Below are 11,481 nucleotides of genomic sequence, written 5' to 3'. Positions count from 1 at the left end.
CCCCCGCCCCCCTCCCCTCCCCTCCTCGGCCGTCCGGCCGCCTCGCCGCCATCCGTCACCTCGCAGCCTGCCGCACTCCTGGAGCGAGCGAGAGACGAACGAGCCACGGCGATGGTGCCGCCCGCGGCGCAGCCATGGAGCCCGCCCGAGGAGCCCGCGCGCGCCGCTGCCAGCCTGCCCGCAGCCCGCCGCCTGCGCGCCAGCTCCCCGCGTCCCGGGCCAGCTGCTGCCGCCCCGCCAACCTTCGCCCGCCCTGCCGCCCGGCGCCACTGAGCCCCACGCCCGTGCCGGGCTCGGGGACACGGGCGCCCTAGTCCCGCTGCCGCCGCCGCGCCACCGCCGCCGCCGCGCCGCCGAAGAGCAGGAGGAGGAAGAGGAGGCGGAGGAGGAAGGTAAGAGGCGCGCTGCCTAAAGGGAGGCGCACCCGCAGTCTCAGCCCGGCTGGGGGTGAGGCGCGGCGGGAGCGTGCCGCCCCGGGCAGGCTCGGGGAGGCCGGGTGCTTGGGCGCCCCCGGCAGCTGGGGCCGGGGTAGGGGGCTTCGAGCGTCGGGCCGCCCGGAGTTTGGGCGGGTGGGGGGAGCGGCCGGTGGCGTGCCCACTGACCGGTGAGTCGCCGGAGTGGCGGGCTCGCCTCGGCCGCTGAGGGTGCGGGTTGAGGAGCCGAGCGCAGGGTAGCACAGCGCGTTCATTATGGAGCCTTTGTGTGCGCGCCGGGGCCGTGGGCACAGTTGGGAGAGCCGGGGAGACGCGGGGCCTGGCTGCTGGGAGGTGGCCCCTTAACCGGGGTGCCCCGAGAAACCCGAGCCCCCCCGGGCTGCCAGAAACAGCTGTCTGAAGCATGTGCGTGGTTCCCGGGGCCATGTTCACACGCGGACACGGACGCACACACACGCACACACAGCCGCACCGTATACCCGGCGCTCAGCTTACACAGTCTCCCTCATCCAAAGGCGAAACATACACACACACACACACACACACACACACACACAGACACACAGCTATAGCTGCCCCCTCCCACCAGGAAGCAGTCACCCAAACACAAACAGCTACATGCACCCCCTCCCCAGCACCGCTAACACATGTACACACACAGACACAGACACACACACGCTCGCTTCTCTACTCCCCAGCCGGGTACTTTGGAGCTTGGAGTGAGTGTATGTGTCTCAGAGTGTCCCTGAGAAACTACATGACAGCTGCACATTACTGCAGATCAGTACCTGCTGCCCCCCCCCCCACACACAGCCACAACCAACCCCAAGCTGCTGTAGACCCCTCTACCAGGGCCCTTAAGAACTCTATTCTGGCCAAAAGCGTTCCCAACTCTTGTAGTCGTGCCCATGCATACCCGAGGTCCTGGGCTTCTCTTGCACACCCATACAAACACACTGAAACCACTGCAGGGACAAAAATGCTTGACACCTTCCGTTAGAAGCAGGTGGCATCTCCACCCTTGTCTTGTAGCTGCCACCAAAGAGCCCTTGATCACGGTGTACGCTGAATTCTGCCAGACCTGCCCCCTCCTCTTGGCATCTTAGTCCAGCTGCAGAGCCCTGGAGTCCACCGGGTGGTCTCAGCATCCTGCAGCTCTTGCAGAGGGCGGGGCAGTCTCTGGACTCTTGCCCATTGGAGAAACTGCTATAAGAGCAAGGCTCCCTTGGGGGCGCCCTTCTTGGCGTGGAGGGTGGGTGAGTCTATGCTGACTCAGAGAGAAGCCCCGAGTGAGTTTTCCCCACTGGAAGTCTTGGGGTAAAAGGCACACACTTTGGCCTTGAGGGCCTGGGGTGCTGTGGCGGTTCAGCCACTGGGGCCCTCGGCTGGGGGACCTTGCCCCTCCTTCCCTTTCCCTGCCCATCAAGCTCACTGCAGGAGAAACGGGGGAACCCAGCCCTCAGCTTCCTGGGAGCTGAGAGAGGCTTCCCAGGAAGCCTTTGCTATTTCCACTGAGCGAAAGGCTCTCAGCTCTCCCCCGGGAGACCTCAGCAAGACTTGGCCATGCCCAGGCAGACATGCCAGCTTCTACCCAATTTCGTAGCTTTTTTTTTTCCACGTGAGAGAAGCAATTCAATCTCAGAAGCTTGGCGTGAGGACACCCGTGAGGTGAAATAAGACATAATGTATGTGTGGAGGGGGAAGCAGGTTGGGGGAAGGGAGGGAGGACTAGAGGGTTTGACGGGTTTAAGTGGAGATGCCGAGTCAGACTGTAGCCCTTGGTAAAATCGTGACAGAGATGCTTCGACGTCAGAACCCCTTCCCTGCACCCCTCCCGTCTGCTGCTCCAGGCGCCTCTGGGTCCCCTCCCCCGCCCCCTTAGCCTCTTAGCTGGGGCTTTGATCCAAGCTCGATCAAATCTGAAGGCAGAATCCCTGTCTGACCAAGGTGTTAATAGCTGATGGTGGTTTATTGCCTTCACCCTTCAGTTAACATTTGCATTTTCAAAGGAGGCTGAGGAGCTGCTCCTTTGGTGGTGATTTCAGGCACCTGTGGCAGGACCCAGGCAGGAGCCGCTGGATGGCATCGACCGTCTCTGTCTGGCCCCGAGTTACGCGTGATGTGTGTGTGGGAGTGGGGATGTGGGAAGGTGGGATGTAATTATGGAGGACTTGGAGGCCCACAGAGAGAAGGTTTAAATTGATGTGAGAGGCAGTTGGGAGCCACTGCAGGATTCTGAGAAGGGAGGGATATGATCCGAGCAGAGGAGAAACACTCCTTGCTGCGTGTGGAGAGATCCTCCCCTCTCTCCCACAGGCAGTGGCCACCACAATTGCCTTACAAGTGTTAGCTGATGACCACCAGAGAGAGAGAGAAGGCGGGCCAGAGTAGGGGGATAGGTGCCCTAAGTTCCTGGCTCTTAGCATCTCCCACATCTGAGGTGCCCTGCAGACTGGCTGGGCTAGCTGCCCAGAGCCAGCTAGTGCCCCCATAAACACCAGCTAGTGATGCTGTCATTGCTGTGGCTTCTGAGAATGCAGTGGAGCTTCTGCCCCCCTGGGTGAGGGGGCTGAGGACTCCTAGGAGGCTGTAGGCCCCATTCTGAATGAGTCTGAGGACCTCGCTCTCTGGTGAATGGCGCAGTCCCAGGGTCTTGGGAAGTGAGCTGTGTGGCCTGATCAGGGGATTTTGCCACCAACTCAGTCCTTTGGGAGCCATGGTAGATTGAAAAAGTGCAACAGGAAAGCCCTGGGATTGCTGATAACAGCAGCAGGCTGGGCAAGGCAGGAGGGCGCAAGGGGGTTGGGGGTTGTTCAGTGAGGCAGGGGCAGAGGAGAGGCATTGGTCCGGCACCACCCCACTGTAGTAGTACCCCCCTCGGTCCTTGGAGGGAAGCACAGGTGGATGCAGGACAGCGGAAGCACTCTGTATCCACCCCCCCACTCTGCAGAAATGATTGGGCTCTGCACCCAGCAGCAGACGAGGCACCCTGAGAGGGTAGCACCCATGCAATGGAAGAAGGATCCCTGTTCTTTTGGAGCCTTTAGGCTAGATGAAGTCACAGCACACGCACACACACGCACACACACACACGCACACACACACAAATTGCACACGGTACCTCCAAACAGACACACACACAAGCACGCTTGTGCTCACAGGCACATACACACACAAAAACACACACACCTGGAGCAAATTATGGGAAATGAGGCTCATGCTGACAAGCTCAGCTTCTGGGGGTTCTAGGGGTTCATGCCTTCAGAGGCCCTGGTGATCCCTTTTAGCGGGGGCTGAGAGGGTCCCCATTGATACTGGGCGAAGACCTTTAGCTCTGACAGGCCCCTGGGAGGGGGCCACACCCAAGATAGCTTCCGCTGTGGTCCAGCCTTAAGGCTATTAGCATTCGAAGCAGAAAACTCTATTCTGGCTCTTCTCTCAAGGACTTCTGTTTTCCTTCTTACCATAAATTCAAAAAGGAAAACACTCTCTTGCCTTAGCAGCAGCCAAAATGAAGGACTCTGAAAATGGGCTGGACCTTGCAGCCCTGCTGTGAAATCTGAGGGCTGGGGCATAGGGAGGGGAGAAGAGGGGAGGGAGCAAGGGGAGCGAAGTGCACCACCTTCTCTCCAGTCCCCCTTCAGCTGAGCTGGTAAGGAGAGGGAAGGGACCTTGGTGTCCTGTGTGATTTCCCACCCACGACAGGCAGCGCCCCCTTTTCTGAGGGCACAATCCTTACGGTGGAATGTTAACAGTACAGTGGCACGCTAGTGCCTGCTCCCCTGGGCAGTTAGAAGGAAGGAGCTTGGAAATCAGTGTGGGTATGACACGGGGGCAGGGGGAGGCTAGGGAGGGGTGCTGCCTGTTACACGGAGGAGCCAGTGTGCCTGTTGTGTTGTGTTGATGAACAGAGATGAGCAGGTTTCCCTGGGAGCATCCCTAGCTAGTCACCACACTGCTAGCCATCCCTAGCTTTTTTTTTTTTTTTTTGTGGTACGTGGGCCTCTCACTGTTGTGGCCTCTCCCGTTGCGGAGCACAGGCTCCAGACGTGCAGGCTCAGCGGCCGTGGCTCACGGGCCCAGCCGCTCTGCGGCATGTGGGATCTTCCCGGACCGGGGCACGAACCCGTGTCCCCTGCATCGGCAGGCGGATTCTCAACCACTGTGCCACCAGGGAAGCCCCATCCCTAGCTTTTTGAAGATGCTCTCTGCCTGGTTGTACTGTTTGGGTCTCCTTCCACCTCAGTGACTCCTCCTTTTTTTCTCTGCTTTGCTACTTACTCCTCCTGACCCCTCAGATCTGAGTGTCCTCTTCCTCTGTTGGCAGCTGGGGGTCATGGCTTCCCCTCTCACCCCTCTCCTGGCCGCTCCCACTTCTCTCGCCCAAACTTAACCCCTCTCCGCTATTTCAGTCCTCTATTTCCACCTTCTTGCTGAACATTTCCCCTTGGATAGTCTGTCATCATGTCGCAAACTCAGCTGTCACAAACTCATCTCATTGTCTCCCAAAGATGCCTTGCTCTTCTGACCTCTGTTACATACAGAACCATCTCTGATTCTACCCTGGTCCACCCTGACCCTGCCACCACCTCATGTCTACACTGTACTAGTCTCTTTCCTTTCTGGTCCATAATACACCTGCCAGATTAATATTCCTAAATATCCTTTATTCAAGACATGTATGATCAATGTGTTTGAGAGGGTGATACCTGTAGGGTAAATTTCAGCTTCCTGAGCCTGGTATTCAAGGCTCTCCTTGAGTTGGCCTAACACTGTGTATTCTTTGAAGCTTATTTCCTCCTCTTTGCCCACATCATGGATTCTCACATTTTAATGTGTCTCAAAATCGCTTGGGGGAAGTGTTAAAATGCAGATTCCTGGGTACCACCATCTGAGCTTCTGCTTCAGTAGGTCTAGAGCCTGAGTCCAGGAATATACACTTGAACAGACTCCCCCAAGTTGTTTGTTCATGTGCCCGATGCACAGCGACGCCAAGTAAAACTGCAACGTCGGAGTTTGGAATGGAGAAAGGTTTATTGCAAGCAAGGAAGTCGCATGGCTCCTGTTCAAAAACCCCGAACTCCCCAATGCTTTGGGGGGAGAAGTTTTTAATAGGCAAAATTAGGGGTGAGGGCTGCAGGATGTGTGACTTTCCTCTGATGGGTTTCTTCTGATTGGTGGTGAGGTAGCAGGGTGGTGCTCCAGGAATCTTGTGCTCAGCCTGGAGTTAACCCTCCCACAGGGAGCCTTAGTTCCTGCAGAAGAACTCAAAAGATATTGTTATGTACATTCCTTGAGGAGGGGCCAGGTTCCTGCCCCAAGGCTGCACTATTGTTTCTGGACTGCTCCTCCCTTGTTTCTTCATTTCCTCCCTTGCTGGTTAGCAACTGTTTTAATCTGCCCTTTCAAACTCCCTGGAGGTCTAGGGGGCTGAAGCCTTTATCCTGCAAATAAGAAACTGAAGGATGCCTGAAAGGCTTTTGTACCATGGAAGGCCCCACAGGATCCTGCTCAGTTTCAAAGTGATGCTGAAGTTCTTGGTCTACTTGAGAAACACAGTCCTAAGTGGATTCTTTCGTCAGGCTCTCCTAAACGTGTCTTTTGTACATTTTTTTATTGCAACTGTGCTCTTGTTCATGCCATCCTACTCACCAGGGTCGACCTCTGCTCTCTGCCTGTGCTCTACTTCTATCCAATACCACAATACCCGTCCTTCACCTCTCATTCAAATTCACCTCCTCTGTGAAGTCTCTGATCATTCTAGACTGAAGGCCTTTCTCTCCCTCCTCTGAACTCCTCCTGCACTTACAGTCTCTAAAATACATTTGGTAAGTACATCACTGATACACCTCACTATTATTGCTTGAATCATTAATTCATATATCCCTCACATGCAAATATAACTTATTATATGTGTATGTCTGGTCTACATTATAAGCTCAACGAAGGAAAAAAAAAAGCCTGGTGTTTTTCATCTCTTTTTTTTTTTTTTTTTTTTGTGGTACGCGGGGCTCTCACTGTTGTGGCCTCTCCGGTTACGGAGCATGCTCCGGACCCACAGGCTCAGCGGCCATGGCTCAGGGGCCCAGCCTCTCCGCAGCATGTGGGATCCTCCCGGACCAGGGCACAAACCCACGTCCCCTGCATGGGCAGGTGGACTCTCAACCACTGTGCCACCAGGGAAGCCCTTTCATCTCTTTTTTTTATCTCCACAGCACACAATGCCTTACACAATATAGGTGTTCAATAAGCATTTCTTGGGTTGGATTGAATACTAGTTAATAGCAGATAGGGATTCTATCACATCTCCCCCTGTACATCAGCTCCATAAATGTTTATTGAGCACCTATTATGTGCAAGGTGCTGTGCTAGTTGCTAGAAAGGATATAAAGATGAAGGAGACCTCTTGTCTTCCTCAGCCTCCGTCATCTTTGCATTTACAGGGCCTAGTGCATACAAGAGGTCATTACTAGATATTTATTGAGTAAACAAATGAATTAATGAGTAAGTGAAGAAATGAAGTTCAGACAGGAACCATCTGAGCAAGGACATAGGGTAGGTGTCATAGAGAAATGAGGTAGGAGTAGCTAGGAAGGAAGTCTGGGATATAGTGGATGACTGTTTTTGTTTTGTTTTGTTTTGTTTTTGGCCTCGAGGCATGTGGGATCTTAGTTCCCCCACCAGGGATCTAACCCATGCCCCCTGCAGTGGAAGCAAGTGTGGAGTCCTAACCACTGGACTGCCAGGGAAGTCCCTTGTTTTTGTTCTTTATTATGAACATTTCTCCCCTCAAATAGAGAAAATAGTATAGTAACTCCATACTCATTATCCACATTCAGTAATTACCAGGACTTGGCCATATTTGCTTCATTCATCTTTTTTTTTCTTGGCTGAAGTATTTTAAAATAAAGTTTAAACATCAGTTATGTCATTTCACCCCTAATACCTCTCTACGCATATTTGAGAAGAATGGACATGTTCCCATATAACCACAGTCCCATTAACACATCTAACAACAGTAACAAGAGTCATTTTTATTATCCATGACCCAGTCCATATGGGAATGTCCTCAGCTGTCTCAGAACATGGGTTACATTTGGCCTGTTAGAATCAAGATCCAAAAAAGCTCTGCACGTTACATTTTGTCATTATGTCTCTTAAGGCCCTTTTGACAGTTCCCTGTCTCTGACTTGTTAGAGAAGTCACGTTGTTCCATCAACCATCCCACATTCTGGTCGGCTTGCTTACCCTTGTTGTCATTTAGCTTGTTTCACTATCTCCTGCATCTCTTGTAAGTGGAAGTTATCTCTAGGCTTGATTAGCTTCAGGCTCACTTTTCTTTTTTCTCCTTTTTTTCCCCTTTGGCAGATTGATTAAAAGGGGACCATCCTGGAAGCATGAAGACCAGTTAGGAGGCTGTTACAATAGCTGGCTGGGGATAGAAAGAAGGAGGTGGATGGATGGATTTTGGAGGTAGAAGAAGCCTGATTTACCTACCCATGGGATGAGTGGGGTGAGGAAGGAAACCGAGTCAAAGGTGATTCCGAGGTTTTGAGCCTGTGTGATGGGGAGAGTAATAATACCATCATATCATATCTGAAGGATGGGTTTTTAATGAGAGCGGCAGGAATCATGGTTAGATGAAAGGAGGAACTTTTGCACAGTAATAGGCCAGCTGCTGTTTTTTCTCTGATAACACTATCTTTCCCAGAAAACTTTGATTAGTGGTATAGCTAGAAATTTGGGCCCTCCAGAAAAAGAAAATCGGAAAGGAGCTCTTCATTTTTTGTTAACTGCTAAATAAATTTCCAGGCCTTGAGCCTTGGAGGGAGGGGGGTAGTGTGTACACCAATGGACAGAGAAAAGGTAATGCTGACATCACCCTGGCAGATCAGCCAAGTGTCCCATATCATCATGGATATGACAGTCACCAGTCTTGGGTGGAGGACTGAAGGATGCCAGGGCTTGGGATATCTGTAGACTCAGCCAGTGAGCACTGCTCAAGACCCAAGTCCTTCCTTAGGGTCCCCTGAAGTCTCCATCCCACACCCAATTTCCATCCAATAGGGAGCCTGCAGCCTCTTAAACCCTCAGTGGGCCATGGCAGCAGTGGTCCTGCCAAGGTCAAAAATTGCCCAGCAGCCCCGGGATATTCAATGGGCTCTGAGAACGTCCCCACATTGGTTGCCTCAGTAAGAACATGCTTCAGCTGTTGAATCAGATCAGGTGAGAACTACTCGCAGCTCCATGCTGTTGGATCCTCATTCATAAAACCTCTCCCTCCACCTTCCCCCAGCTCATCCTTCTTCCTGCTTTTTCTTCTCCTCCTCCCTCCCTGCTCCATCTCTTCCAGCATACATTTATTCTCTTGAGTTAATCAAACACTGGCCCCTGCAGCCCATTGTGTCTCAGACTGATCACTTAAGCAGCATTATTGATCGCTCTGAAAGCCTTAGGAGGTAGGAGTGGACTGAAAACTAGAGATGCATCAGCCGATTGGCTGGCTAGGCCTCTGGGCAGCCTCAGCTCTGAGCTCAACCGCCTGGCATGTCTTTTGAGAAAGTGGAGGCAACCGACAGAGAAGATCCTCAGAGGGCCTTCACTCACCTCATCCTTCCTTCCTCATTTGGGAGTTAAGGCAAGGGAACAGGAGTCTCTCGAGTGTTCCTGGGTCTAGCCCAATGCCAGTGTTCTGGTGAGAAGGAGAGAGCCAAGGGTCTGCTCTTTAGAAATTCGTAATTTAGCAGAAAAATCATACTTACTCATACGAAGCAACTAAGAGTAATACAAGTTGGGAAATAAGTATGTACCACATTACGTGCTCTCGACAGTGAGCATCATAGGGGTTCAGGGCTCAGAGAGAGAGAGCAGTGTGGGCTGGATTGGCGGGAGAAGGGCTTCTCCGAGGAGGTTGGACTTGAGTTCGGTGGTGAATCATGTGTGAGATTGAGACTGTTGGTTAGAAAAGGAGCAGGCTTCCAAGGGGGAGGCATGGTTATGAAACTGTGTGCCTCAGATTGGGACTTGAACCCATGGTCTTTTAACTGAGATCACACACCTGGTCTCAGGACTTAATGAAGCTCAGGTTCTTGTTGCTTCATCGCAGAAAGAATTCAGTGAGAAACAAAGTGACAGGTAAGAAGTGGATTTATGTAGAGAGAAACACACTCCACAGACAGAGTGTGGGCCATCTCAGAAGGCAAGAGCGGCACCAGGGTATGTATGGGGTTGTCAGTTTTTATATGGGTGGGTAATTTCATAGGCTAATGAGTGGGAGGAATATTCCAGCTATTTTGGGGAAGGGGTGGGGATTTCCAGGAATTGGGCCACGGCCCACTTTTTGACCTTTATGGTCAGCCTTGGAACTGCCATGGCACCTGTGGGTGTGTCATTTAGCGTGCTGATGTGTTACCATGAGCGTATACTGAGGCTCAAGGTCTAGTGGAAGTTGACTCATCCGCCATCTTGGACCTAGTTGGTTCTAATCAGTTTATGTCATGTTCTCGGGCTGTGTCATTCTTTTAAAGGTTGTGCCCTGACCCCTTCCCTCCTGTTTCAGTTAGGGGAAAGGCGGGAGTTGGAGAGCTCGGTCATGGTGTGATCAAGGAAGAGTGAGGAGATCTGACTAGAGAAGAGGGTGGGTGTGGAGGTGCGGTGGGGGAAAATGACTTACTGGGGAAGGGGGTACCTGGATTTAGGGGGTCTTTGATGTCAGCGTAAGGAGTTTGGACTTGGGGAGGCCCTGGAGGGCTATTGGCCGATTAAGCGAAGTGTTTTAGGATGGGTAGTAGCCCTGCCATAGGAAGCAGACTTGATTGGAATAAGGAGGGATTGCTACCAGCTTGTGAATTACTACAGCAATCCAGGTGAGAGGTACAATAATTAGGGTGGTGGCAGTGGGCAGAGAGAGGAGGGTCAGATCCAAAAGGCATGGAAGGCATTGGTGTGAGTAGATTCTCCTGACTTGTTTTTGTCTCATCCACACCCTCCTCTTAACCTCAGTACTTACACATTCTTTTTGCCCCCAGGCCTCAGGGCCTTCATGTGGCAGAATTTCACCAGAGCTAAGGCAACAATGGGTTAATTGAACTATCCGGAGTAAAGTAGATCTGTACCCGGGCCTTCCATGCCCCCACCTGAAGGAGTGAGCAATGGGGAGTCTGGCCGCAGAATCTGGCTGAGAGGACAGCTGAGCTGGAGTGCTGAGTCCTACACCCCCAACAGGGAGGCTGGGGGCAGGGGCTGTCTGCTTCAAGCTCCCAAGATCTATGAGAGGGGAGACACCTTTCAACTGCTCTGGTAGAATCAGGTTGAAAACACCTCTGAGCGCTTGGGATCATCCCAGTGGAGGTCACACCTGTGCCGCGGCATGGCAAGAGCTACCACAGCACTTTTATGCCAGCTGGAGCCCTGTTGTTACAGCTGGTATGAGAGAAATGAGCGAGGAGCCCACAGGTGGGTGGGAGGGTGATGGTAGAGGTCCCTGCCTGCTCATTTGCTTCCCTCACCAGCTCTCCCCTGCCTGCCCAGCCCACTGAATCTCATCCCTGGGCAGGTGTCTCGACCAAGTCCCCCATCCCTGGGTAGGGGGGGAATAGAGAACTGCGATAAAGGGATATTTGTGGGACTTTAGCCCCCTTCCTCTTACTGGTTCTTCTTGTGGGAGGGAATGATGTCTTCTAAAGATGAATGAGTGGAGAGTAAGTCTACCCAGGCTGTGGGCTCCAAAAACCGCCAAGGGAACTCACCTCTGGGGGCAGGACCACCCAAACAGGCCTCTCTTTGCTCTGATCCAAACCCACTGGGAAAACAGGAACAGATGGCTAGACTGGTGGATGAACATGCGCGCGCGCGCACACACACACACACACACACACACACACACACACACACACACACACAAAAAAAAATGCGTAGTCTGTCGAGGTTTGTGTTCTGATTTCTGATCAATCTTCTGGTTGTTGGTAGGGGTGATGGTTGGAAGGAGGGTGCTGAGAAGCGGGCAGGTGTCCCGAGTGGAAGATTCTCATGGAAGCGCGGGATTGGG

At 52.8% G+C, this 11,481-nt stretch overlaps 1 protein-coding gene across 4 annotated transcripts in view; it reads left to right on the top strand.

The window, feature by feature from the left end:
- The first annotated feature begins 206 nt into the window (after positions 1-206).
- Positions 207-11,481, top strand: part of FRMPD3 (FERM and PDZ domain containing 3) — a 132,032-nt gene continuing 120,757 nt past the window's right edge. For 2 of the 4 annotated variants that reach the window (XM_067023381.1, XM_067023375.1), the window contains exon 1: positions 274-392. The gene's annotated coding sequence lies outside the window, so the exon portion shown is untranslated. Of the gene's footprint in view, positions 393-11,481 lie in introns of all 4 variants that reach the window. The other 2 variants (XM_059050732.2, XM_067023374.1) reach the window with 2 other exon arrangements.

The sequence above is a fragment of the Kogia breviceps genome, chromosome X (genome assembly GCF_026419965.1).
Source record: "Kogia breviceps isolate mKogBre1 chromosome X, mKogBre1 haplotype 1, whole genome shotgun sequence".
Classification (NCBI taxonomy): Eukaryota; Metazoa; Chordata; class Mammalia; order Artiodactyla; family Physeteridae; genus Kogia; species Kogia breviceps.
This window is presented reverse-complemented; position numbering and strand designations above follow the sequence as displayed.